The sequence below is a fragment of the Macaca fascicularis genome, chromosome 11 (genome assembly GCF_037993035.2).
Source record: "Macaca fascicularis isolate 582-1 chromosome 11, T2T-MFA8v1.1".
NCBI classification, from domain to species: Eukaryota; Metazoa; Chordata; class Mammalia; order Primates; family Cercopithecidae; genus Macaca; species Macaca fascicularis.
The window spans coordinates 26,778,687-26,805,814 of NC_088385.1; the positions used below are offsets into that span (position 1 = coordinate 26,778,687).

General features: G+C 35.2%; 1 protein-coding gene across 19 annotated transcripts in view; it reads right to left on the minus strand.

The window, feature by feature from the left end:
* The window catches only part of SOX5 (SRY-box transcription factor 5), a 1,031,820-nt gene that overhangs the window by 528,299 nt on the left and 476,393 nt on the right, over positions 1-27,128 (minus strand). The gene's annotated exons all lie outside the window — the stretch shown is intronic.

Consider the following 27,128-nt stretch of genomic DNA (forward strand, 5'->3'; position numbering starts at 1 on the left):
AAAAACCTCCTAATAACAACTCCTAGGAACAATATTGTGAGGATTTGTGTTGGTACAGTGATTTAAGAATGAGGGAAGAAAGGCACAATCTTATACTATTAGCAAGTGCTTTATCAACCAGCATATTGCATAATGTGTTATAACATACCATGTGCCCATGGAAACATGAAATCATTCATAATTCTTAAGTACTGCCAGATGCGTAGCTATAACACATTTCAGCCCTTTCTGAAGAATTCACCCACTCACTTCTCCCACCAATATTTCCACTGGTAACTGTCAGAGTTGAGAAATCATAGAATAGACCCTTATTCACATCTCTGTGGTCATTACATATAGTTTGCTTCATATTTGGCTTGGGAATATGTCTTAATCATAATTTTATAACCAGTGACCTTCCCTGTTCTGGTATATAATGAGTGCTCAACAAACGTTTATTGAATGAATGAATGAACAGACAGACAACAATCAGACATAGTAATCAAAGAATAAATACACTTCAGTAATGGCACTACATAGACTCAGCAGAGCCTCTAATGCAAAAAATATTTAGAGTGGAGGTGGCCAAAGACTGGCACCTTCCCAGTAAGTCTATATGTTATTTCCTAGTATTAATTCATTTGTCATTTGTCATAAGTTTCCGGAATGTGCAAGTAATCCTATAACAAGAGATGCTTGCCACTCTCTATAAAGGCATCTGGCTTTACTGAAGGACGGTAAATGATTTCATATTTCAATGGTTAGGAACATGGCACATTACAACCTTTACACAGATTGAGGAATCTCTGAATATTATAATAGACCTGTCACAGGTGAAGAAATACTCTAAATTTTCAACGAATACACATAAGGCACACGAACATAACGAAATGGGAAAAAACTCTGGACTTGGAATCAGAAGACTTAGCTCTGCCACATACTTGCTCTGTACGTTTAGCCTACTTCATCATTAATATCTCTGGGCCTCTGTTTTCATCTGTAATGACATGTATGTCTAATAAAAAATTCATATATCCTAGGTCAATGAGGTAATAAGTCAAATAATGTACACACAAGTACTTTATAAATGGAATATGCCACAGTACAGAATGACAGCAGGGAATAAAATGGTAGGGAAAGGTCTATGGTGTCAGTAAATTGTAAGATCCTTAAGTACAGCATCCAGAACTGCCATCTTGTAGTTCTTATGCTTAATACAGGGCCTAAAAGAATACCAAATGAACCACCAATCTTAGTCTTTGAATTGGAGACACCAACAAGACATATGCATTCAATTATCTTAGTGGCCCTTCTAAGCTCCCTTGTGAGAAACTCTCCAACCTTGGTGCTCTTCAAAGAGTGGCCCTTCCCTAGCTAGTGCCCTGTTTGTCTAGATTCATTTAAAATGCAGGCTCTCAAAACTCATCCAAGGACATTGTAATGCAATACGGCAAGTACCCAAGATGACTCTTATCGACACTGGTATAGTAGGTTCCAAACTGACTTTTGAACATCTGGTAACCACGGCACCTGATCAGTTTCATCAGAAAGGGTGTGGGCTCATATATCAAGTTACATATATGTAACTCATATATCAAGCTTTTTACAGTTAACAAACTGTATTCAAATATATGAAGTATAATATGCAAAACAATCAGAAATAATTTAAAAGCTTGAAAGTAGTACAGAAATAAAATACAATATAATTTTAAAAATAAAATTGAATCCATAATCCATTTATGTTTTTTTCAAAATGTGATTTTGGTTGTTATCTGTTCTCCTTATGAGACTGTGTTCAATATGGTGCTGGAACTGTGTTTTGTTCCCAGCTGTATCCTGACCATAGAAAGGTCCTGGCATGCAATAGATGCTCAAAAAATATTTCTTGAACAGAATAATGACTATCTACAAGTGAATATCTATGTCTCAGAAGAGGCGTCAGTTCAAAATCTTCCTGCTGATACATAAGGATGGGTTCGTGTGACAGAGGTTACAGCTCAGATTATCTTTATCAGAACCAGGGACACAGGGCACAAATACAGGCTATTGGCCAAAGAGAGTTTATATACATATATTCCCCTTAGATACTAATTTTTAAACCGAGGTTGAAAATGTAAACTGGAAGGTAATATCCTTAATCACCAGATGTTTTTATTCCTAAACAAAATTCTGTTGCATAGAAGGGCTTCCTAATGAAGAATGGCACTGTGCTCCACATTAAGGGGGTGAAAGGGCACAGTTTATGGATGTGAGGATGTGTAAGGGTCAGTAGATATTGGAAGAATAACAATGGCCTGGCAGAGACATTAAGTTCCTGAGTGTGATCTTGACTATCTCCCATCCCTTTGCCTCCAGTTCTTACCTAATCATCTGTGCCCTCCTACTCCTCAAAGATGAGGGAAGGTTGCAGGCATCACGAACAATGATAAGATGAAGGCAAGAGAATCACAGGTGTTATTCGGCAGTCATGCTTTGCTAATCAAAGAACAGAAGTCCAGTTTCCACAGGGATGCCATTTGGCTCTAATCCTCTCTAGAGGCACATGGAGCTAGAGTCCAGAAGATGGAACAGGGTAAAGTTTGGGGGTACAAATGCCTCCAAATGAAATAATCACTAGGACCGGGTATGGTGGCTAACGCCTTTAATCCCAGCACTTTGGGAGGCCAAGGCTGGTGGATCACGAGGTCAAGAAATCAAGAACATCCTGACTAACATGGTGAAACCCTGTCTCTACTAAAAATATGAAAATTAGCCAGGTGTGGTGGCGCATGCCTGTAGTCCCAGCTACTCGGGAGGCTGAGGCAAGAGAATCGCTTGAACCCGGGAGGCAGAGGTTGCAGTGAGCTGAGATCGCACCACTACACTCCAGCCTGGTGACAGAGCCAGACTCCATCTAAAAAAATGGAAGGAAGGAAGGAGGGAGAGAGAGAGGGAGGGAGGGAGGGAGGGAGGGAGGGAAGGTAGGAAGGAAGGAAGGAAGGAAGGAAGGAAGGAAGGAAGGAAGGAAGGAAGGAAGGAAGGAAGGAAGGAAGGAAGGAAGGAAGGGAGGGGGGGGGAGGGAGGGGGGGAGGGAGGGAGGGGGGAGGGGGGGAGGGAGGGGGGGAGGGAGGGAGGGGGGGAGGGAGGGGGGGAGGGAGGGAGGGAGGGAGGAAGGAAAGAAGGAAGGAAGGAAAGAAGGAAGGGAAATAATCACTAAATGAGTTCAATACTAAAGTCTATACTTTTAGTTGCTCATTTCTTACAATGACCATTGTCAACCAGGAACTTATTCACTTTGTGCCCAGGCCCTTGATCTCCATGAAATGTATATCCCTGTCTTATCTCATTTCACTTTGCAAATGACAAAAAGCTCAACACTCATAATTACAAAACCACCAGAATCCTGAATTAATTCTGAGTAGGGTGAGGACATAGTTAACTTCAGCAAATTTACCACTAAGGAGCTTTGTTTCTTCAGAAGGGTCCATGCTTGTTCATCCATTGTCCTCTTTTATTCTTTCATTTGGAAAATATTTTAATGCCTTAAGAAACTTACAGTCTAAAAAAAAGTAGGATTTCAATAATTGAGCATTAAATGAATGAATACAGAACTAACGAAGGCACTTGGGATTAAAATGGCTATAATTCTGGAATGAACCAATTATACATAAATTTGCCAAAAAGATACAAACTCTTCTCTTAATTATCTGTTGATATAGAAGGCTGATGCATGCATACAGGTCTTAAAATTGGTTTGTGATGTTGAACTAATGAGTATCAACACCAAAAATCACAATGTGACTCATGTAAGGATTTGTAAGATGTAATAAAATCCTGGACTTTAAGATAATATGAAGTGAAAAATCAATCAACCATGGAAATGAAAATATTCTATGATAGCTTCCAATGAAGATGTAGTGAAAAAGATAAAATAGCTGCACATAATAGGTGCTCAATAAGTGTTTGTTGAAATAATGAGTCCTTGAAAAAAATCATCTTTAGAAGTAAATAGAAATACCAATAAAAGAATGAATTTTAAAACTGTGAAAAATTGATATTGTTTGAATATAAATGGGATAAACAGCAAATTTCAGAAGGTAAATAACTAAAGAGTTATTTCAAAGTTTATCAGAAGGAGAGCAGAAAAAAAAATGTCCTACATTTTTGCAGAAATTAATTAACAACTTACTGAAACAAAGCCACATCTGGTATAAAATGTAGCAGGGGTTAAAAGTTCACAATCATTCTTAAAAATGTTTTAAGGAATCCAAGCAGGAAAATATAACACCTATCTATAACCAAGCAATGGGGAAAAAGGTGAAGAGTAAGTAAGTGTCCAAACGGGTACAAAGTTGAACCAACAAGATGAACACAGGTGGTCAGAGATTTTATTTCACCTTTCCCCTCAAAGTTGCCATCTTTTCGAGAGAACTAACACTCCCAGTGGCTCAATTCTGATTCAAAAGGAAAAGAGTCACTTTCTGAGTCACAACATCACTCTGGTTTTCCTTTCAATCCTCTGTTCCAAACCCTACCAAATCCCAACCCATTTTAATTTGTCTAAAGGTGGCCTGGCCAGCACCAGAATTTAATGCTTCCATAAATGAACTCTGATTGACATGAAAGATGACTCACTCACAGCAAAGCTTGTATTGCTGCCATTTGGTCAGTTTGGGGTTTGTTTTTAAAATGAATGCCAGTTGAGGCTGAGCCGAAGCCAGGGTGTGTTTTTATTTTATGTCTCGAATAAAAATAAAGAGCTGGGTATGAATAATCAAAGTGGCAGGCGCCTCCCTGGATACTTCTAAACCTTCCAAAAGCAGTCCCGAGGCTCAGCAAAACGTTAATATAGTCAAAACAACCATGAACAGCGTTAGTACCAAGGGTTTGCCCCAGAAAAATAACATAATTGCCACACAGATTCCCTTGCAGCCCCAAACTCCAGTGCCTTTCAACATTATATTAAGTTAAAATATCCTTTGTCGGTGGGTAGCAGTCCTAGAAAGAGTATTCCTAGAAGTTAGAATGATAGCAGATAATAGGAAGATGATATTATTATTATAGTAAAACTCTTAAAGCAAACAGAGATTATTCTAATTAGCTATATATGCTTTATGACTCCCTAGGAAATGGTAGACGATACATGGTCTTCCTTATTATTCTGAGATTGATCAACAATTTTATGGATTATACACACTCTTCCCTTCCTTCTCTCCAGCTTGCCTTTTCTTTGATAGCTCTCAATACTTATGCAGTCAGTAAACAAAAAAGGAAGAGAGCGAGAGAGAGGAGAGTAGGCAGTGGAAAAACAAGAAGGTGAAACTAAGAGTAAAAATAAATAAGCAACATGGATCAATTCTTTAAAAACCTCAAGAGAGGCTGAGTGCGGTGGTTCATGCCTATAATTGCAGCACTATAGGAGGTTGAGGCGGGTGGATTGCCTGAGCTCAGGAATTCGAGACCAGCCTGGACAACACGGGGAAACCTGGTCTCTACTAAAATACAAAAAATTACCCAGGCATGGCGGAGTCCCAGCTACTCAGGAGGCTGAGGCAGGAGAATCGCTTGAACCCGGGAACGGAGGTTGCAGTGAGCCGAGATGGTGCCACGGCACTCCAGCCTGGGCGACAGAGCGAGACTCCATCTCAAACAAAACAAAACAAAAAAACTTAAAGGGTAATAGATAAAGGGAAATTAGCAGATTAAACGAGGCTTCTGTAAAATTTATGGATTTTAGTCATCAATGTGTTGTAGAAAACGAATTAGAGATTCGAGGCCAGTATACACAGCGTAGTTAGAAATACTAATAACATTGTTCACAAAAATTTGGAACACTGAGCCAAAAGAAATCTGAAACCTTTGGTTTTAATATGGAATAAAGAACAATGTAAAGCATTTTAGGGAAAAAAAGAATTTTAGGAAAGAAACACCTATATCATGTTATATTTGGAAGTAATTAGCTCTATAATATATACTGTGACGATAAATAAAAGAGATTATTTTAGAAAACTTGTGATGTTATAGAAGCCTTCATTTATGTATGGTTTTGTTCAAGTTAAATGCCACTGCCCAGCTGCAGAATGGAAGTTATTCATTTTTAAGATATCCTATTGCTGATGTACTCATCTCCTCAGCAAAACAACTCTTAAGGTATCTTTATTTTTAGAAAGGTCAAATATATATATATATATATATATATATATATATATATATATTAGCACATTAGTTCCTAGTTTATATCCAAGATAAATAGGTATTGCTATCACCACTATATACATATGGCAAAAAGGATGCAGAAGGGCTGGCCTTCAAGGGCCCTAGAAGTGCCCTGAAATAGTCTAATGAGGAACACCTTGTCCCGTCACCCAGAGTTAGAGCCTCAAAAACAGGAACTTATTTTTATATAGCTCAAGGAGTTAGCATAACTCCAGAAACTTAGCAGGAATTTGAAAAAAAAAAAAAAAAAAAGTTGAAAATGAAGCTCAGCAATTCAGAAAGATCTCAAGGACTAGGTTGCTTGCATAATCAGAAAATAATATTCTGCATTGTCAAATGAAACTCCAGACTTAGGGCCTTAAAAAAAAAAATAGGCAAAATTTTCCTGGAGAAGTAAACCAACTGTAGAAATGTTTGTTAGCACTTTAAGTGACAATATTTTTGTGAGGTGTTTTGAATTTTATTGTTTTAAATCAGCATGGAAAACAAATAGAGCACACTTTCTATTTAAAAGCTCTACCTCAGAAATAGGTATGCATGTTTTCCCCACACCTCAAGTTCATGGTTTTACACCATGTACATCAAACTAAAGTTTCACCATCATTCTCGCCCAGTATTGTAAAAGAAATAGCTTTTCTTAATCTAAAATTAAAGTGTAATAATTGCATAGCAAAGCAACGATGTAATTAAAATACAGTCTTATGTAATTTTAAAGATACATCATTATAAAAATTATTATGAGAAGAACAGACTTCAGCGTTACAAGTGGAGAACCAATATCTGAAAGAGTCTCCCAAAATGACATAGCAGTGATTACATAGTGACAGATCAGTGTATCTGCACAGGGAAAATCCCCTAGTTAGAGATCACAGCAGGATCCCATCCATCATATTACACATTAGTTCAGAGAACTAAAACTCTTGAAGCATTTTTGGCAGCAGGGAGAACTTCTAGCATCCTAATGCTTTTACAAGGCTGGATTTTTCTTTTCTCCCCAATGCGCTTCAAGATTTCATAACACGAGAAACATAGGAGCAAAAGTTAAAATGCTTTAATGGTCCCCATAGGCTATTTAAATAAACACTGTGATTGCAATTTAGACAATCTGGAGTCCATTCAATATTAAATCCCCACCCAAAGCTACAGCTACTACACAAATAGGGAATTCATGGTATCCTCCACATGGCCATTTCCTACTGCACCTATTGCTTCTTGACAATCAGGGGGAGGAGCCAGCCAGGCCTAACATTACACCAGTTAAATCTGTCAACAACTGGGGAGAGCGCTCTGCTGAGCAAACATACTGATCCCTCTCACACAGCCCGTCTTTGTCCTGAGTTCGCCGCAAAAACACTAATCTTCTCATACTATCTTCAGCAGTGCAAGCAGAAACTTCTCCTGCGACCAGCTGTAACAAAAGATGCCTTTCTTTATTTTCACACACTACATGTATATATTTATGCTGTCCCTTCCGCTCCCTCCCCCTCCATTTCCACCCCTTCCTACAGACCCAATTCTAAATAAAGCTTGATTGGAATAAATCATAAGTGATGCTTCATCTCAGAAAAATACAGAAAGAAAGAGGCAACAGGACTGATCAGGCCCTTTGATCACACCCTAGTAAAAATAATGCTCCATAATGGACAGTTTTGTCTGTGCCAGGGAAAAGAGCAGGTCCCAAAACTAGGTGGGCAATAAATATCCTAAAATATGGTGTGCCAAATTGAAACAATGGGGGTGGTGAAATACATATAACTACTGAATGTTCCTCCAACTACTTTCAGACCTCAGGAAATTCATGGAATCATGGTGCCCTTTTTCATCTTTATTTATTGTTTAAAAAAAAAAAAACTATTGTAAAGGACTGATATTTTAACCATGCCATCAGAAAAATAGTATTATCATTAGTTGAGACTTTTTCCAGTATAAAAATGTAATATGGTATTTATGTTTAGGGAAGAGAACAAACATTTTTAGACATAATTTATATTCAGTAAAATAAAAAAAATCTTAAGTGTACAGCTCAAAGAATTTTTACCTGTTTATCCATTTATATAATCATCCTTGGATTGAGATACAGCCTATTTCTGTCATGCCAGATGGTTTATGCATGCCCTTCCAGTCAATTATCCACCAGAGGTAACCTCCATAGATTAATTTTGCCTAGAACAAAACTAGGCTAGCTTTGCCTAATCACCAAAGGTTAGTTTTATCTGGAACAAATATGTTTGAACCTTATACGCCAAACATTATGCTGGAAATTTTCTGTACATTATCTTATTTTAAACTCACTTAGTCCTGAGCACAATAAGAGACTGGCATTTCTGTCCCAAGTTTGCAAGACAAAGGATAAGTATCTTGCTCAACATAAAGCTGCATGTGAAAGTCTGCATTTATTATACTTAAACAATTAGTTATGCTATATTTATACCATGTAGACCATTACATATGACCCCAATTAATGGCTTAAAAATTAAATGCATCACAAAATAACAATGTTAATAACAATATTAACCCCATTCTATCTGGTAGGTATTCGGCAAAATGCCTAACTGCATTGGCTAATTTAATCCTCACATCAACCATGTAAGGCAGCTATTGCTATCTCCATTAGGCAGCTGGCTCAAGAACGTGAAAAGATTTGCCCACATTTAAACAACAAGTGGAATCAAGCCTTGTTTTCTAATCCATAGTACTTAGTTTATAACAGGTGCTCAATAAATATGTGGCAAATCACCAGAATTAAAGAATGATGAAAAATGCTTGAGGAGGGGTAGATTATGTTTTGAAAATGCTAGGCAAAGTTGTTTATCACTGCCATGATAGCATCTGCAGAAACAAATTTATAAAAACTGAAAGTTAGATGGAATCTTAGACATTAGTTGATCCCTTTTCCTCGTTTTAGAGATGAGTAAACTGAAGCACAAAGTAACCTGTTCAAGGGAACATAGCCAGATAATGTTGAAACTTGGACTGGAATTCAGGTTTCCCAATTCTCATTCAAGTGTTAGCTATGTTCTATTTCTATGGTTCTGAATCAAACATACTGCATGGGTTCTAAATAAGTTTGCAATTGAATTTGATAAGTTTATCAACACTTCAAATAGCTGTGACAACTATTCTGTAATGTGTTAAAAGGAGAACGGGAAAAAAGAAGAAATATAGAGCAAAGTTTCTTTCCTGGAGATGCTTGGATATTTCATTGGCAAGATAAGAATTAACCTTATGAGACAGTGAATATTATTAAAATGTGTGCTCCTAAAAGAAATAAAAACAGATTGCCATATAAAAGATTGTATGATAATTTATATCATTAAATATAATCAACTACCACAATTTATGGAACAGATAACACCTGCAATGAAAGTCAGAAAGGGATGAGATCAGTGTTGGCAGGAACTATGAAGAAACTTGAGACCTGTTTAGAAGTCATAATAAGCTCACAGATTTGAGAAATCATCCAATGCAATTGCTAGCTTTAGACAGGAGGAAGTGTGTCCTGGGGGATAAGAGCTCTTGCCCATGGCTCTAAAGCTCTTTGATAGCAGCAATGTGGCCATAACTACTTACTTCCAGTCCATGGTTCTGTCCATTAGCACCATTTTATCAACTTCTCCATGAGACATTAATGGAAAAAACCTACTCCTCACCTCAAACAGTAAAATAAATTAAAATATTAATAAAGTGTCTCACATGCCTTAAAAGATACCTATAAAAATATCACTTCACAGTATAATGATTGAATTGTTTCTATTTTGAATGCTTTGACAAACTCTACCTGGACATTTACTATACATTAAATTAAACCCTACTTTACATGCAGAACACATAACAATTTTTTTTAAAGAAAACATAGATAAGTCACAGAGAATGTTGAATGTATCTACATTGTAATGTTGGACGCGTATGTCCTCCAAATCATTTACTATCCTAAAAAGGACACCTTAAAGAAAAGTAAAAATGGAAAATATATTTGCAAAACAAAGATTTTTTTTATGACATCTTATGATGGAATATACTTTTCTTCTCCATTTAAAATTGTCAATGGTGCACAAGTGATTTCATCCTGTGAACCCAAGAGGAATGCAACCACAGGCAAGCCTTCCAGCTGTTGTTCATCAAGGATTGTAATATTTATTCTGGAAGAAGCAAACAACAGATGCATTTGGAGAACATGAGTTCACCTGGATCCTATAGCATATGAGCTCAAATCCAATCTGCTAGTCAATAAACATCTTGTAAAAGAATAACCACCGAAACACACAAAAAAACAAACAAACAAAAAACCCACACATGGTTCTAAAAATTTAAGTTTACGATCCCATGGACAATCTTGACTCTAATCTTTATCTCCATACACCTCTATTTACACTGTTATTAATAACTAAGTGCTGGGGACACCTCTGTGAACATGTCTTTTCATTTCAACACCTTATCATGCTACCTTCTGTAAAAATGGTCTCTTCATTTCCTGGGGTGGTAACTTACTGTTGCTCTAAAGATGACATAAAACGTATTTGTAGCTTACTTTACTGATTTACAGCCGTTTTCAATAAAACTGCCAACCACGCATGAGAATCTATGAAAACACTTCAGGGACCCTGAAGGACCATCTATCATTTTTCAAATAAACATCTGCATTAGAAACTAGAATTTTTCAATAGTGATTCAAATTTAACCTTTTACCTAGCACAAGTGCTCCGAGTACATATTTTTGATATCTTCTGAGAGGAAAGATAAATAAATAAATAATACACAATGAATTTATGAAATTTTATAAAACCATGCAGAAAGAATAGACAATAATTTTTACTTATTTATTGCTGCTTTAACCTAGGTCCCAGCTTTTAGCTATTTCATAATTAATATGGAAGAGTAAATGTGAGATAGAGAAAAGGTGAGACTTCTATCAGATTACTTTTTGATAAATTATCAATAAAATCTGACACTGCATTCTAGCCTGGATGACAAAAACCATGTCTACATCCTTCAAAAACAAGCTCAATGTACACAAGACACAGCGCAAGTTCAGTAGAACCACACAGCTCTCATTTCTCTTTCAAATTCATGGGTTTTATTCCTAAATTCATAAATGTATCCAAATGGAAATATAAATGCACTTTATCTCTCATCAGGTCACACACAAGAATCCTATACATTTATTTCCTCTTCCCCCAGCACTTCAGTAATGTCCATGATTTTTAAATACTGCATTTTCTCTAGACCACAAATGACACCAAATTCAGCAGATCAAATCAAACCTGTATACTCAAATTCTAATTCTATAGAAAGACAGTGAATGATTTCATAATCTTAAATCAGGAAAAAAAATAGCTACCACCTGCACCTGGATAGTTAACCAGCAATGACTATAAAAACTAACTACATTAAATATACTTAAACATTGCTGTACATTTTAGTACCTATTTGATTAATGACAAGAGTAGTGACAGACAGTTGCAATATGGAATCTAATGTTTATACCCAAATAGTACATCAGTCATTTAGCCCAAATTTACCTTACTCCCACACAAACCTGGTGTCAGGCTCAATGTTTATTTCTGTAAATTACCAAAAAAAAAAAAAAAAAAAAAAAAAAAAAGCTCAATATTCAATTTAAGAAGTCTTAATTTTTTTCACATAAACAAAATTTGTATGTGTTAAAGAAAATTCCAAAGCTTTTCATACCACTCTTGAATTTACTTTCACCATTTCTCTGAAGGATTTATCACATTTCTCTTGAAAGTTTTGTGACCTACTCAGAAATCTTAACAATGAAATGACTCTACTATATAACTTAGGAAATTTGGTTTCTACTCTTTGGATTACTTTCTTTTTTTGTTTTGTTTCATTTGTTTACTCTCCAAGCCTAAATTGATTAGCTTCCTGCTGATAGTCCTTTTCATTAATAGGCTATGTCAGCCAGGCATGGTGGCTCACCCCTGTAATCCCAGCACTTTGGGAGGCAAAGGCGGGAGGACTGCTTGAGCTCAGAAATTCAAGACCAACCTGGACAACATAGAGAGACACCATCTCTACAAAAAATAAAAAAATAAAAATTAGCTGAGCGTGGTAGTGCTTGCTTGTAGTTCTAGATACTTGAGAGGCTATGGCAGGAGGATTGCTTGAGCCCAGAAGTTTGAGGCTTCAGTGAGCTATGACACCATCACTGCACTCCAGCCTGGGGCAACAGAGTAAGACCCTGTCTCAAATTTAAAAAAATTAAAAAAATACAAAGTCAGTGCCAGTCAGAAACAGGACCTGCAGGTTTTCCTAATTTTTCATAGCACATAAGTCTTAAATGAAAACTCAATATTATATTTGTCAGTATGTTTTGAGAAATGAGAGGCTAAGTATAAGAAATCCTGTTCTTTCTTATTAGATGGCTATGACCTACATTATCTGGACTGTAGGAAAAAGGAAAAAAAATATTTAGTTCTAATGGTAGTCACCGTAAAATTGCAGAGATATATAGGGGGTAGAGCCATAATCCAAAGCTGCCCAAAAGTTTCTCTAAAAGAATTAAAGAAGCTTTTTATTATTTTAATCAAGAAAATTACACTTTACAAAACATGTTTGAGCCACTTTTTTAAAAAAAGACATGATCAAAATAAGCAAACCCAAAGTTTAAATGCTCCTCAGCTGGAATCTAACTGAGAGTAATCACTGAATCTCATGGCTTGCTTTGTTTGTTTTTTCAACTTTTCCTAAACTGTTTAACTCATGACGATTTTTCAAAGCAGCCAAGGAGGCCAAAGTAAAATTACACTAACATATAATGTAATGCAAAGGAAATGCTCAGAATGCACAAATTCCTGCACACAAAGGCAAGATGCTGATTCCCGCCAAAGAGAAATGGAGTTAGCAACTGGAGAGGAAGAAATGGAGATACTCCATAATTAGATGTGGAGTAAAGGAGAACACTGGGGAGGAAGATCTCTGGGATGGAAAATGAAAATGGCTGTAACTTTCGCCCCACTGGTTTACTTTAAATCCAGCCTGTAGAATGAGAAAGAGTTTTTTTGCCTTTGGTTTCTTTCTCCTCTCTTATAGCCCTCTCCAACATGTGTGGCATCTAGCATCTGGGTTTGGGCGGCTTGTTATTATCTCTCTAAACATATAGTTTGATATTCCTTTAATTAAAATGGTGACCATCACCTAAAACAACTTTTCTGGAGACGGACCTTGTAAACCCACAAAACCCAGGCATGGGTTTGTTGAACCTGCAGGCAGTTTTGTTTAAGTGAGCATTAAAGACTTGGCAAGCCCTCCATGCTCTCATTTACTTACTTTCTATTATCTATCCACTTAATAATTTCAGAAACTTCAATCAGACTCTGACCAAAAAAATCCACACAGTGCTTGGGGTAGAATGATAATACCATCTGTTTTCATTCTTACGTGGGTTCTTTCCAACAGCACAATCCAGCATTCTGGTTGCTTATTTTATAATGATCCTGACATTATAGGTGATTTAAAGAAAACTCTCCTATGTCACTTGCCCCTTGCAAACATGTAGAATCTTTTTCCATTTGAAAAAGCCTAAAGTATTTTCATATTCATGTTGATTGCATTTGAATTCTATAGATAAATAGGACCAATGTGAAATACTAAAAAAGATCCAAAGCTAGCTTTTTTTTTTTTTTTTTTTTTTTTTTTTTGTAATGGTTGGTAAGACTGAAAGCTCTTCTAAGGAGTTTATCTGGCGTGAGACCTCTAATTCTCTTTCATAAAGTCTAGATGGCAATTTTTTCTAAAAAAAAAAAAATAAAGTCTAAACCATCCCTAAAAATAGAAACTACTAACTTACTGAGAACCTTTCATATACTGACTTTTCAAATGTGAAGCTCTCCTTTATAGTATTCCTTAAGAATTAGATTACAATACCATTCTCCAAGCCCTATGAATAAACAGTTCTATCGTTTCCTTCAAATCATGGTAACAACTGAGAATTGAGAGTGAAGGTCAAATGTTTTAAAACTCTTTGACACAGGAAGAATTAGCCAATGGGATGGAAAAATACATTCCAAATAATTCATTTTTGCAGATTTAACAATCAATATGGAGCACCATATGATAGCTATGGCTCCAACAATCTGTATCAATCATGAAGATTGGCAGTGGCAAGCTACACAGACCAATTTTTGTCATCCTACCACAGTCGACTTTACAGTCTATGTGTAACCAAGACTGACTCTGGTGCTTTCCCCGACACACCACACAGCCCCTTCCAAGATCTGCTTCCAACACATTCAAGGGCTTTTCTGAACCAAACCTGACTGAAAACCTTTGGAGACTGGCACACAATTCTTCTGATACTCCATGTTTTCCTTCCAAAGGCTGCATCTTTAATACATTATATTGGGTTTTTCCCATCACACATTTAATGTGTGAAATTTCTAAACTCTTCCCCTTCACTTATCTAAATTGAACTTTGGCAGCCAACAGTTAACTGTTGGAGAGTTGCTTAAAACGATCAAACCCTTACTAGATCTGATTGCAAGGAGTATCAGTGCCAAGATAGAAATTTCAGTCTTCATCATACACAAAATCAATATGTATGCTTCGCTCTGGAAAGAAAGCCACCTTGAAAATAATTAATAAAACATCAAAGCTGCACACAACTTCAAAAATCCACATGAGACTGAAACATTTGAGGCAATTAAAAGAAATTACTAATTTATACAAGGTGGTACTTCTCTTCGAAAGGTATTTTCAAATATATACGTAGCTCAGTGAAGACAAACCTCAGTTTTGGCTTCAAAATGGCAATTTAAAATCTTAACAACACACCCATAGCAATTCTGAATGTTACATTAAATACATAAGCTTTGAGAAGCCTTAAGAATAATTTGGAAATATTTAAATAATATTAAAAAACCATGGAGACCTGCAACCTATATTTCCATTGAATTATAGTGCACAGACATATTATTAGAATTTATATTTAAAAAGCATAACTTTTATCTTTATAATATGTACATAGATGAAATAACTTCCATAAAACACACGACAACAAAATAAATTTCATCTATTAATTACATTTTACTGTCTTACAAAGTTACATTTGCTTATTTTTAAATCTTAAATAGATATGCTGTGTTTAGTGGCGGGTATTTTTAAAAACAGGTTTAGAAAAAGGTGACTAAGAAGTAACACTAGCTATGGGAGAGGGGAGAGAGAGAGAACTTTGTGAAGTGGGCGTGATAATACAGTTTGTACAAGGAGGAGGAGGTACCTGAAAAAGGAAAGCTTGACAGAAGATATGATGTTAGTTGTGGCTTTTAAACACGAGCCATAGTTACTGAATCTTTGAATTACCTGGACAAGGGTAAGCAACCACATACAGTGAAGGCTGGAAAGCTCTGTTGGAGTGAGAGAGAGATAAGGGTCTTTTTGCCTGGCTTAGGTGTTTAGACTTTAGCCCGTAGGCAACTGAAAGTCATTGAAGGCTTTCAATCAGGAGGATGACATAACCAGATTTGCATTTTTAAAAGATAACTGGCATCATAGTGAGATAAATGGATCTGTAACAAGAGACAGGAGGCAGGGAGTCTGCTTGGGAGAACACTGTGATACACTGTGACCCATGGTAAGAACCTCAAGTAAGGTAAAGGCACTGATATTTGAGAGCAATTATCTCTATGCTCTCCACAAAGCCTCAACTTTATATATCCAATGTGTTAATTTCCAGGAACTACAAGGCTTTTCTAAACTTTATTTAGCATTTCTAGAATATATATCTTTACAGAGCACTTTTTAAGGCATTGCTTAACCAAACCTCTCAACTTCCTTAGCAATGAAAGAATGTTTTATCGTCATTATAGAATTTTTTAATAGAAAGATGGTTATTACGACTTAGTGTCTTTCATCAATGTAGTGAAACCATCAACTGCCCTCCTTCTCGGCTTACCGTTAATTTTTTACACCTGATGATACAGCAAAAATTACAACTCTGCCCAGGTGCAATTTATGTCTCCCTTCACCCATGAGTTTTGCTCTGTTCAGTATCACCTCACGAAGCAGCCAAAATGATTAAAAGACATGGCATTTGTTTAAATTAAGAGGAAAAAAAAGTAGGGTGGATAGAAATGCTCTAATAATAAAATTAAAAAGAAAAAAAAACTGCTTCACAATTTACTTAATATTTTCATTTTAAAGAGAAAGTAACCTTGACCCAGCCAGGTTAAATGACTTGCCCAAGATAAGATCAACTGCTGAAAGGGCTTTTCTGCCAAGACCACAGGGAACCATCTAACTGTTAACCCATATTTCCAAAGTTGTTCATGTTATAAACTATAACAAAGTTGTTAAATGCAACTTTGAGAAAAGTTATTTTCCAAGTACCTACAAAAGGTATGACATGAAAATCAATACTATATTTTCCATATTTCCTAAATTAAGGAGAATGTTTTTATTATTTATTTATTTGTATTAAATGACAGAAGAGTAATTTGGTATTTATCCATAAAGTTGCATTAATAATATACTAATCCTGCAACGACACTGAAACACTAATTTGAAACCATTGATTAAAAAAATTGTTTTCTTGGGTCCAATATATATACTAAGGAGAGCAGTCATTACATCAATATAGTATCTATATATATACAAAGTATCAATATATAGTATCAATACATATACTAAGGAGATCAATCAGTCCTTTGGTTATTGATGATTTTTATATGTTATAGCATGATTGAACTGGCCAACTCTTCTTTTTGACATACCTGATTTTTAAACACCTTTTCTTGGTAGTTACACTCAAGAGCTGATGTCTATTTTAATAAGTGATTAAACAAGTATAACACATTAACATCCTTATAAGTCTACCTATGAGTTTTAAGACAGCTTAATTATTCCACAGAAGAACTAAAAATAATTAGTAGATAAACTGTCTGTGTTGTATACTACTGCTTTATTTTTTCAGAGTACAAGCAATGTAAGGCTCACAGAGGAAACCTTGGAACAATGATATATTGTTTTAACTTCAGGAATAAGTTCACACTACTTTTATTTCTGATTCCTTACAATTTTTAGCAAAATTGTATAAAGTTACTGGGAAGGCAAATTACTGCATGTAAAATAAAAATACTTTTCTGAGAGGACGAAACATCTTGAACTGAAAAGAATGCCTTTGTGTATTTTAGTCAGAAGCAGTATTAATAACTGCATGACACAAAAACATGTGAACACTTTGGAAAAATATTTAGTATAGATTAACCATTTCTATGATTGCAATGCTAACATATAGGAACTCAATAAATAAATGTTGAATGTCAAATTCAAATTTGACATTAACTACGTGCCACAGTGTTATCTCCTACAATGATATATTTCTTAAATTTCCCCACATTTCAAGAAAGTAACATCATGCTCTTAAAAAGATCAAAATGAAATTTGGCTTAGTTGACTTTAATTTTTGTGTGTTATGTAGACAAATATAATTTTTATCCGCATTTGAAATTTTTATTGCCAATGCTGGTTTCTATTGTCTATTTACTTCACCCAGGACTATGGACTGTGTTTTGAAACTTCCAATGTTTGAAGATCTGCTTCTTTGCCCTCTGAACTGTAAGTCACTTTGGTTCCAAAATATTGTTTGCTGCATTCTGATTGATCTGTGTGTTTTTGCGTCTTCCCCAGGATTCTACAGCTATGGCACATTGCTTAAACCATGCAGAGTGAGCACAAATATTTGATGAGCAAAGCTGAATTTTTAAAAAGTCTTTTAGGGGGAAGAAATGGCATTGTAGCTACTGTATGATTTTAATACATCTCATTGGAATGGCTAAGTTAAACAACAACAACAACAATGAAGACTGCCAAAAAAGTAAACAAAAAACAAACTTTAAGGACAATTCCCTGTACTTACACTTCTGTAAGTTAGAATTATTTTAGCCTGGTCTCTGTAATTATTAGCAGTAATACGCTTATTAACTTGTGAATTTAATACATATGGCAACAGTGTAAAATCCAATGATGATATCAAGAGAAATCACAAAATGATCGTTTTCTCTCTTTATCCTAAGCTGAGCAAGGAACCTTTCCAAACAGTGTGAACTCATTGGCTTCGCCATAACTCTACAGAGCCCGCGCTACCATATAACTGGGAATCAGAGAGGTGAGGTCATTTCATCACTCCTTGCAAAAAAATGCAAAACGTCTGCTAAAATCTGACTTCATTTGATTTACTCTCCAAGACTGTTTTTTATTAAATATGTTTGACTGCTATCTCTAATTAAATGTAGAATTAATTTTGGCAAACTAACCACAGATGCAGTTTATGTTCAATTTTATCAGACAGATTTATTTATAAGCTGTCAACTTCTTGAAAGACTTCATTTTGGAGCAGTTTTAAATTGCTAACAGTAGCTGTAAATGGAGCTACTGTTCTCTGGAACACTAAAGGAAAAGTATGCTATAAATGTCCATTCCATCTGTGAGGAATCATAAAACAATCACATTCCTTTATTTTTTTTCCTCCGTAGGACCTTTATTAAATTAGTTCAACTCAATTAAAAATAACTTCAAAAACATTTCAGAGCCTTTTGTTTCATGGAATACTTGGAACTCTCTGCACGGAACGTCACCCTTTTAACTAATCCCTTTTACTAAATGGAGGAGAATAGTGGTATTGTGACTTCAGACAGTGCTTTCAAGGGTCTCTACTGTACCGAATTGAGGTCAGTGCAAGACAATGCTCAACACCCAATAGCCATTCAAACGTTCTTCACAACTCTATCAAACGTGTCTTTCTTTCTCTCACCCGCTTTCTCTCATGGCAAACTCAGAGGACAATGGAAAAAGCCTCCAGCACCATTTATGGTCACCATATTTGCACATGACAAAGTCTATTCTTCCTGGTTTGCCAACTCCCTGTAAAAAGAATGAACCCTGGGATAGATTTTCCCACCATTACTGTTATTCAAACTTATTTTGTATTTAATTTTGTTGTTGTTGTTGTTAGAGGGCTGGTACATGGCATTTGAGAAGCTGACTTGCTATTTTCGAGCATGTGTAACAAAGCAGAGACTAAATGCAGAATTAAATATGTCACATTATAGCCAGCATATGCATGACGGAGCGTACAACTCAGGACAAAGCAGAGACAAATGATGGGATTGGAACTATTATACCTTGTCTTATTGTTTAGCATTATCAGTATTATAAAATTCACTGTTTCCCTGTGAACCACCATGTCTGAGCCCCACAAGCACTATTTAGTTTTGTCTGGGAGTTTTTATGGCTGCAGCCACAAACAAACAAAATCAATTGCTGTAAATTTTTCTCACCAGGGCTGCTCCTTTCGAAAGGAAAAAAAAAAAAAAAAGATGTATCCAGAGCCTCATCCTCCAAACAAACAAGAAAGAACACATATTTGCAAGCTATATAGTAAAGTTGTTACAATTAAGATTTTGATTTTAATTAAGAATGGGATTTGTAGGACAATTAGTGAGATGTAATATTCTTTACAAGAAACGGTGCCCTTATTGGAAATACCATATAAAATGGAATTGGGGGCATCTGGAGCTGCACAGAGACTTGTTTCTATGGATTTTTACAGATAATGAGAAGAAAAATACAAGGAAAATGTAGCTACCTCACCTGAAATGCAGAAATATTAATACTGTTTGATCTTATTTTTGTTAATTTTTTCTTCTTTTTAATTCAGGTCATAGTTATCTATGCTGTTGAGATTTCAGTCAGGTGTCCTCTTACTATTAATATACTTTATAAATTCTTCATTTATTCTAACCCACTAATTATTAGAAGTATACCTCATCTCCTTTGATTTTCTAAACATTTAATTACACAAAGATATAATGATACATTTAATGATAATAATGGCAACAAACTTCTAAGTTATGTTGGTCATGCTTAGCTGCCCTAACATCACAAAGAGGACTCTTCCTATTATTGCGTCATATTAAAGAACTGAATTTGTGTAATTCCTTAAATGTTAGAATAACCATTTCCTTGACAGCATATAGATTTTCATGTGTTATGAAAACTAAAACTGCATTCCCTAATCTAATGGCTGATAATTTTTCAAGTATATTCAATGTATTCTATAATAAAATGTTTATTTCTCCACTCCACCCTAAGATTAAACCTTAGTAAGCAAATTAAAGGACCTCCTTCCCTGAACACATGAAAAAAAAATGTAATAGTGACTATTTCATCAGTTATTATGCTGTGAATTATAAAGACCAAATATATATAATCACGCATACGAGATTTAAAACATATTCTGAGCACCAACTTTCTGCAACATGTATTCTACAGTATTTTCTAAGCATATGCTATCTGCCAGGCATTGTACCAAGCCATGCTACAGTACAATACACATTGTAGATGCCTTAATGCAGTTTATAATCGGCTGGGAAAACATACAATTAAACATTTGTAATCACTCACTGTGAAGCACTGTAGGTGCAGAAATAGGTATAACATTTTTTTTTTCTCAGTTCAGAGGTCAAAAGTGGAAATTCCCCAGAACTATGGGAAGCATCCTGAGTGTAACTTATCACAGTTATCGCGTGATCATCTGCTAAAGCATCATGCTAAGTGTATCAGGATTGAAAGGTAAACAAACTTAGAATATAGCTATAGCTGGGGTTTGGGAAAGAGTGGGGAGAAGCAAGAAGAAATAAAATGTAAAAACACAAGGAAACAGTAATGTGTGTGGATCATAATGAGGAATAATTAGTGGCCCACTTTGTTTCTAATGAGGCTATTTATATGGAATTAGGGCAAAATAGGTCTGGAAATCTAGGCTGGAGCCATAGGGTAGTTGCTGGTCCTTAAGTGCTACCCTTAAGTACAGTTGACTCATGTGGGACCAGATAGAGAGCTAGAAAAACAAATGCCAAGGCTACTTCAGGATTTCACCGGAGAAGGAATGAGGGTCTGGTATTTCTGCAGTGCAAAAGGAAAGGAGGAAAAGCACTGAGGAGATAAAAAATCTGTATGATTTGGAAACCACAGATATCGTGGCCAAAAGAGGAAGGAAGTCAACATGATCTGAAAGGTCTACATTAGGCTGGATGTATCTATAAGGTTGAACTACATGAAATTGCCAATCTAAAATATCCAGGTGATATTTGATCAGAGGCAGTGGAGAAAGAAGAGCAGTCCAAGGGGAAAAATTCAGTTTGTGTCTAGATTCAGGAAGCAGAAGGGTGAAGTGGGGTCAGTAAAATAGTTAAGTGAAACAGTCTACTGTAGAAATGGGATTCTGACTTAATTTCCTTAGTATCACAGAAAACATGGGGGAGATCCTGACTTTTATCTCCAGTGTGAGCTTCAGAATAAAATTGATTTCATATCTTGAGTATGTCTCCAAGACCTAAGATTCCTGATTCCTTATTTTGCTCCTTCATTATCCTTTAATTAAATCCCTTATGTGTGACATTCTTTAAAATGAAATCTTAGTTTAAAAATAGTCCTCTATACATTTCATTTCAGAATCCATTACGTCAGGGGAAAATATTGAAAGTAAAATATGAACACAGCACATTTCAACAATTCAAACGTCCACCCATCCTACCAGTTATAATAACTTTGCTCTTATTATCAGCTGTCAGCATTAGTTTCAAAAGTGGTGCTCCTCATGCCGTTTCTAATTATGTTCCCCTCCCATTTTATTCTAGAACTCCAGTGTAAACTCAAAAAGCATAAATTGCCTTTTAATAGTTGTTCTGTTATGGATAGTGATGTGATAACATCACTACATGTTTTTCATTAATACTATAAATGATATATCTTAACTATAGTTATCTTTGTGCTAATTGATAAGCTTTATATAATAACACTGAGGCTAACAGAAACCTTTGAGTGATTATGTTTATATTGATATAATCACTTAGCTATCTGTCTTTTTCGCTTTCTAACTACCTTATGGAAGAAGTGTTGTTAACATCACACCCTCACAATGATTCTGTGAGACACAGGCTGACTTCAAAACCACAAGGACTACCTGAAAAAAGAGGGCACATGTTCTTAGTATGATAATAAAACCAGCTGACATATACAGCCACCACTATCCTACTGGGTTCCTCTGTTCAAATTAAAAAGATACTTTCTTTTGCCCAACCTTGCCCAGCAAGTGAGAGCATGGCCAGCAAGAGGGGCAGCAGATGCCTTTCAGCCCCTGTTCACCCCAAATTCATCCCCTCAATGGAACACCTTTGAGCCATCTGAAAACTACACAATGTAATGTGGGCTTATGCCAGGGACTCTGCTATATGTGTCCCAGATACACCATCTCAGTTAATTCTCACAATGGCTCTATGAGTTGGCTACAACTTTATGCCCACTTTACAGAGGTCAACTAACTTGCCCACAGTCATAGCTAGTCAGGGGAAACATCAAAGTTGTCAGATGGCAGTGTGACCTCGGAGCCCTCATTCTCAGCTCCAACAAATAAGTGAAAGTATCATTATGTTAAACCAGGACTTTATTTCATACAACTACATAATTATATTTTGTTAACTATTTGGCTATAATATATATGTATGTTAATAGTTACGGGCTAAGTCCCACATACACCCTAGAAGCTACTATTTCCTTATGTAATTACTTCCTAACAAATGGGAGAGAGGGATATCTAGAAAGATGTCTCATCAATGTAATTCTTACGACAAAATGAAATTTGTTGTATTTGAAAGAAGAAAAGTTCTTCATTTTGGAAAGAAAAAAATCTTGTCATTGACAAAGAAGAAAAACTAATAAAAAATTTGGGTAAAGAAATTAACTATGAAAATATCCCTCCTTCTGACACCCTCCTCAAATAAAAGCTTACACAGCACACAGAAATTGGTAAAATAATCCCCACAGGTAAGATAAACATCATAAGTTGTCCACACAGACAAGCAAGCATATGCCAAAAAAAAAAAAGTATTTGAAATTACACTACAAATATTTTACTTGGTAGTAAAATACTTAAAGTATTTCTCGCCTCAGACTAGTTTTGCCAAATCAGAAGTTTTCTTTTGGGTGGTTAAGAAAGCCAAGAGTATTCAAAATGTTTTTTAAACTGTTCTACCTATGACTCTCTCTGTTTCCAGTGGAAGCATTGGCAAACGTAATTTGGCTGTTAAGGAAGGGGAAAATGCAGTACTTTTTTTTTTTCATTGTCAAAATATACTCTTAGTTAAGAAACCCCTAGTTGGAAATAATTGAAAATCTCTGAAGTATAATAAGTACTTACCCAGACTACATAGACTCTCAGAATTTGTTTCTCCTAAGACATGATTACAGAATCAACTCAGGGCACAATGCTAAATTCCTACAGTGCTTGTAAAAACTGCCACAGGAACAGCAAATCTATTTGCTAGCTTTGAAAGTAATCTTATATTACTTGAATGTAGTGTAATGTAAAATTCTAAATAGAATTTTGGTAAATAATGAGGGGGAGAGAGAGAGGAAGAGAAGGAGAAAGAGTAAACTGTCATGTTTTAAGAAAAACTAGTTTAAAAATACACTCATGAAGCTAGTCAGAAGAACATTTCAGAAATGATTCTTCTGGTACTGATATTTTACCTACAAACTCAATCTTTTATTTATACTATGTTATTACTTATTTGTTCACTTCTAGTAACCATATTCTTTCTACGGAGTTTGAGTGGTCTGAAGGCCCAGGAGATGGTCAAAACATTCAGCAAAAACAGGTAAGTTCTTTTATTTTCTTTCTTTACATTAGTCACTACATATAAATCCCCTAAGGTTAGGAAGACTCTCCAAACTCAAAGAAAACGTAACTGTGAAACACAAAAACACAGTCAAATATTCAAGGTTTAGAATATTATGTTAATTTGTTCGAATAATCTTTAAATTTGCCACAAGTGATATTTCAAGAATAGTTCAGAATGTACCAATCAAAGAGAAGGTTCTAAGATCATTAAACAAAAATGGCATACACATATCGTGTTTTCACAAAACTTAGAGTGACCTTTTTCTAAATTATTTAAATATACGTTTAATTAACTCAGTACTAAGGGCTCATGCATATGTTTCTACATGTTGGACACTGCCCAGGCAGTTACAGTACAACCACATGCTTAAAGAATTATCAAGAGTGTGTTCTCTGTCTCTCTCTCTCTCTCTCTCTCTCTCTCTCTCTCTCTCTTTATACTTTAGACTTGCTTATCATTATAGAATCAGTAGTAATAATAATTAATCCTAATTGTTGCTTCAGGACTTGCCAAAATTTTATAATTTGAGTGAAATGTATAAGAAAAAAAGGACACATTGACAAATTTTCAAATAGAGATGTAATACTTCATTTGTGACATCCACTGTTACACATGCAAAGGAATAATAATAATTGATTATGTCCCTTATCTTTATTACTCATCATCTCTTGCTTCTATTTTTACCTTGCGTGTTTATTAAAGTGTACAGAGTAAAAACCAATAGGGTCCTTTGCCTACAAGTGTCAGGCAGATTTACTTGGTTACCAAGGTACAAAGGTCTACATGGGGAGGATGAGTTTATTTTATCTTTGACAAAATGATTAAAATGACAGATAATATGCTTTTCATTTTGCTGAGAGAAAATACTTGAAAGGAATTGTGAATGTGGCATATTGAGAATGCAATGACCTTCAAATTAAGGCATAACCCTGGCTTGTAAACTCTGAGATCATTTAATTTACTACTGTAGATATATGTTTACAATATGTAGAATATGCCTCTTTTCTAGGAGCAGATTGTTAAACATTTTTTTCTTTTTTTTTTGTATAGGAGATCTTCCTTTTAAAATATTGATGGGGGTTAGTACTTTAAAATAAACCACTCTAAATATTCACATCCTCTACTTATATGAATAACAGGCAAAAAAAAAAGCATCTCTTATTTGTCCCCCTCACTAATAGAACTAACAAGGTCTTGGGTGTAATGAAGGAAAGGCAGGCTCTTTAGTCCTCCACATTCTTCCAACTAGTGAGTTTCTAATGATATCTCAGAAATGGGCCAAAACGCAGGAGGAAGCACTTGCATTCCCCAGGAAAGCTACAAGCAATGGGTAATAATCTCTGCTATTATATTTTAGAAATACTAAGAGAAAGTATAGATATGCCTTTTCATTAATCTCATCTTTAAAAAAAAATCAAGGATATGTCAACACAGGGCTACTGAATCAAAAACATATTGATTGATATTACATATTTTTCAGTATCAATTTAAGAGTAAATACATATTTTAGGGAAAACTGTGCATTTTGAAGATAGGCTTTTCCTTACCCCTGTAATTATAAGCTCTGAACAAGCTGTCTTAAAAATTGTCTATTGTTGGCATTTACATAGTGTAGCAAAAGTTTTTCATTTTTGAAAGAGCAGTCTACTACCAACTATTTTCACTACTAAAAGCTGCTTTAGTGACGTTTGCATGGGCACTGACTTAACAAAACTTTCCACATACACCTTTTCCATCAATAAAAGATAATAAAATATTGATTGGTGAACAAGAGAAGCACTGAGAGAAAACACACATATGAATTTGATAACTTGAATCTAAGAGAATATTCTAGAGATCTTATATTAATGAAGATGTGACTTATTAAATGCGAAAGGGCCCATTTTAGTCTTTTCTCTACTCACCCTCTAATTACTACCATTTCCGAGTATTTGTTGTTTCTACTTGAATATGGCTATAGATTACACTGAGAAGACATAATCTTATTTCTAAATCAATCATTCTCAGACTTTTCCAATTCAACACATTTGATTATACAATGCTACTGCTAACAGTGGATTATGGCAGTAAATTTTAATAAGGGGGATATTTTTCAAAAGAGGAAAAGTATTATTTTTAAAAGTGCCTTCTTCACTGGCCTTCTGAATCACACCCCATGGAACGGTTATATCACATGGATGTGAATCATTGCCAATTTATTTAAGAATGAAACAGGATATTCCACTATTGATGTTTATGCCTGAGATGCCTACAATAAAAGTGCTGATGACTCGTTAAAAAGAATTTAGATAACACCAGTTATATACTCCTGGTTGCAAATGAAAAATACTGGTTTCATCCAAAGTCGGTAATATCTCAATGTAAAAATACCCATACATTTTCAGAAGATAAAAATATTAGTGAAGTAGGAAGAAAATAAGAGAAATATAATTTCTAGCTGATCAGTAATTCCTTATTTTAGTCCTTGCTTCTAACAAATTCCTCCATATATAGGAAAGAGCAGATTTTTCTGCTTCATCCTAAAAAACAAAGAACGATTGCTACTCCCTTCCCCCCAGTTTCTATATACAGTCACTAAGATCCATCTGCATTACAGTCGTCATTACAAATGATAGCTTTGCCAAATCTAGTCCCACAAATTGATATATTGGAAAAACTGGCATGAATATTTTAATGCCCTGCCATTCTAAAGAATAAGCTTTAGGCTTTATATTTATACATGAATATTAGGAATTTATGTATGACTATACATGCATGTCTTTATACATTCAGGAACAGAACATATAATCAAATAGAAAAATTAAATGTTTGTTAAATTATTTTTATAATTAACTACAGAGCTATATTGTCATCTTTGATAAATGTGGGAAATTGAGGCACAGAAGTACCCTCTAGGTGATAACCAAACAGCATATGACAAAGAGCAGAAAGACTGGTAAAACGCCCAGGCCTTATGTGCTTTCCTCTCTGGTCTAAACACCAGATTGCCATAGAGATTCCTATAAGGAATTCTTTAAGATGAGACCTGAATAGTTAAAGTAAATGAAAGATGCATTCTGAATATGGGAACTCTCAGCTATTATATTCCCTTCTTCATTTCTGGATGGTTAGTTATCCCTCCACAAGTGTTTGGTACAATAAAGGAGCTATAAAGTGGTTCTAATGACTTTTCCCATTATTACACTTATCTCTGTTATATAGGAAATAGAAAGTAACATGTAGGTATTTTTTTCCTTTATTCAAAGAATCAATACG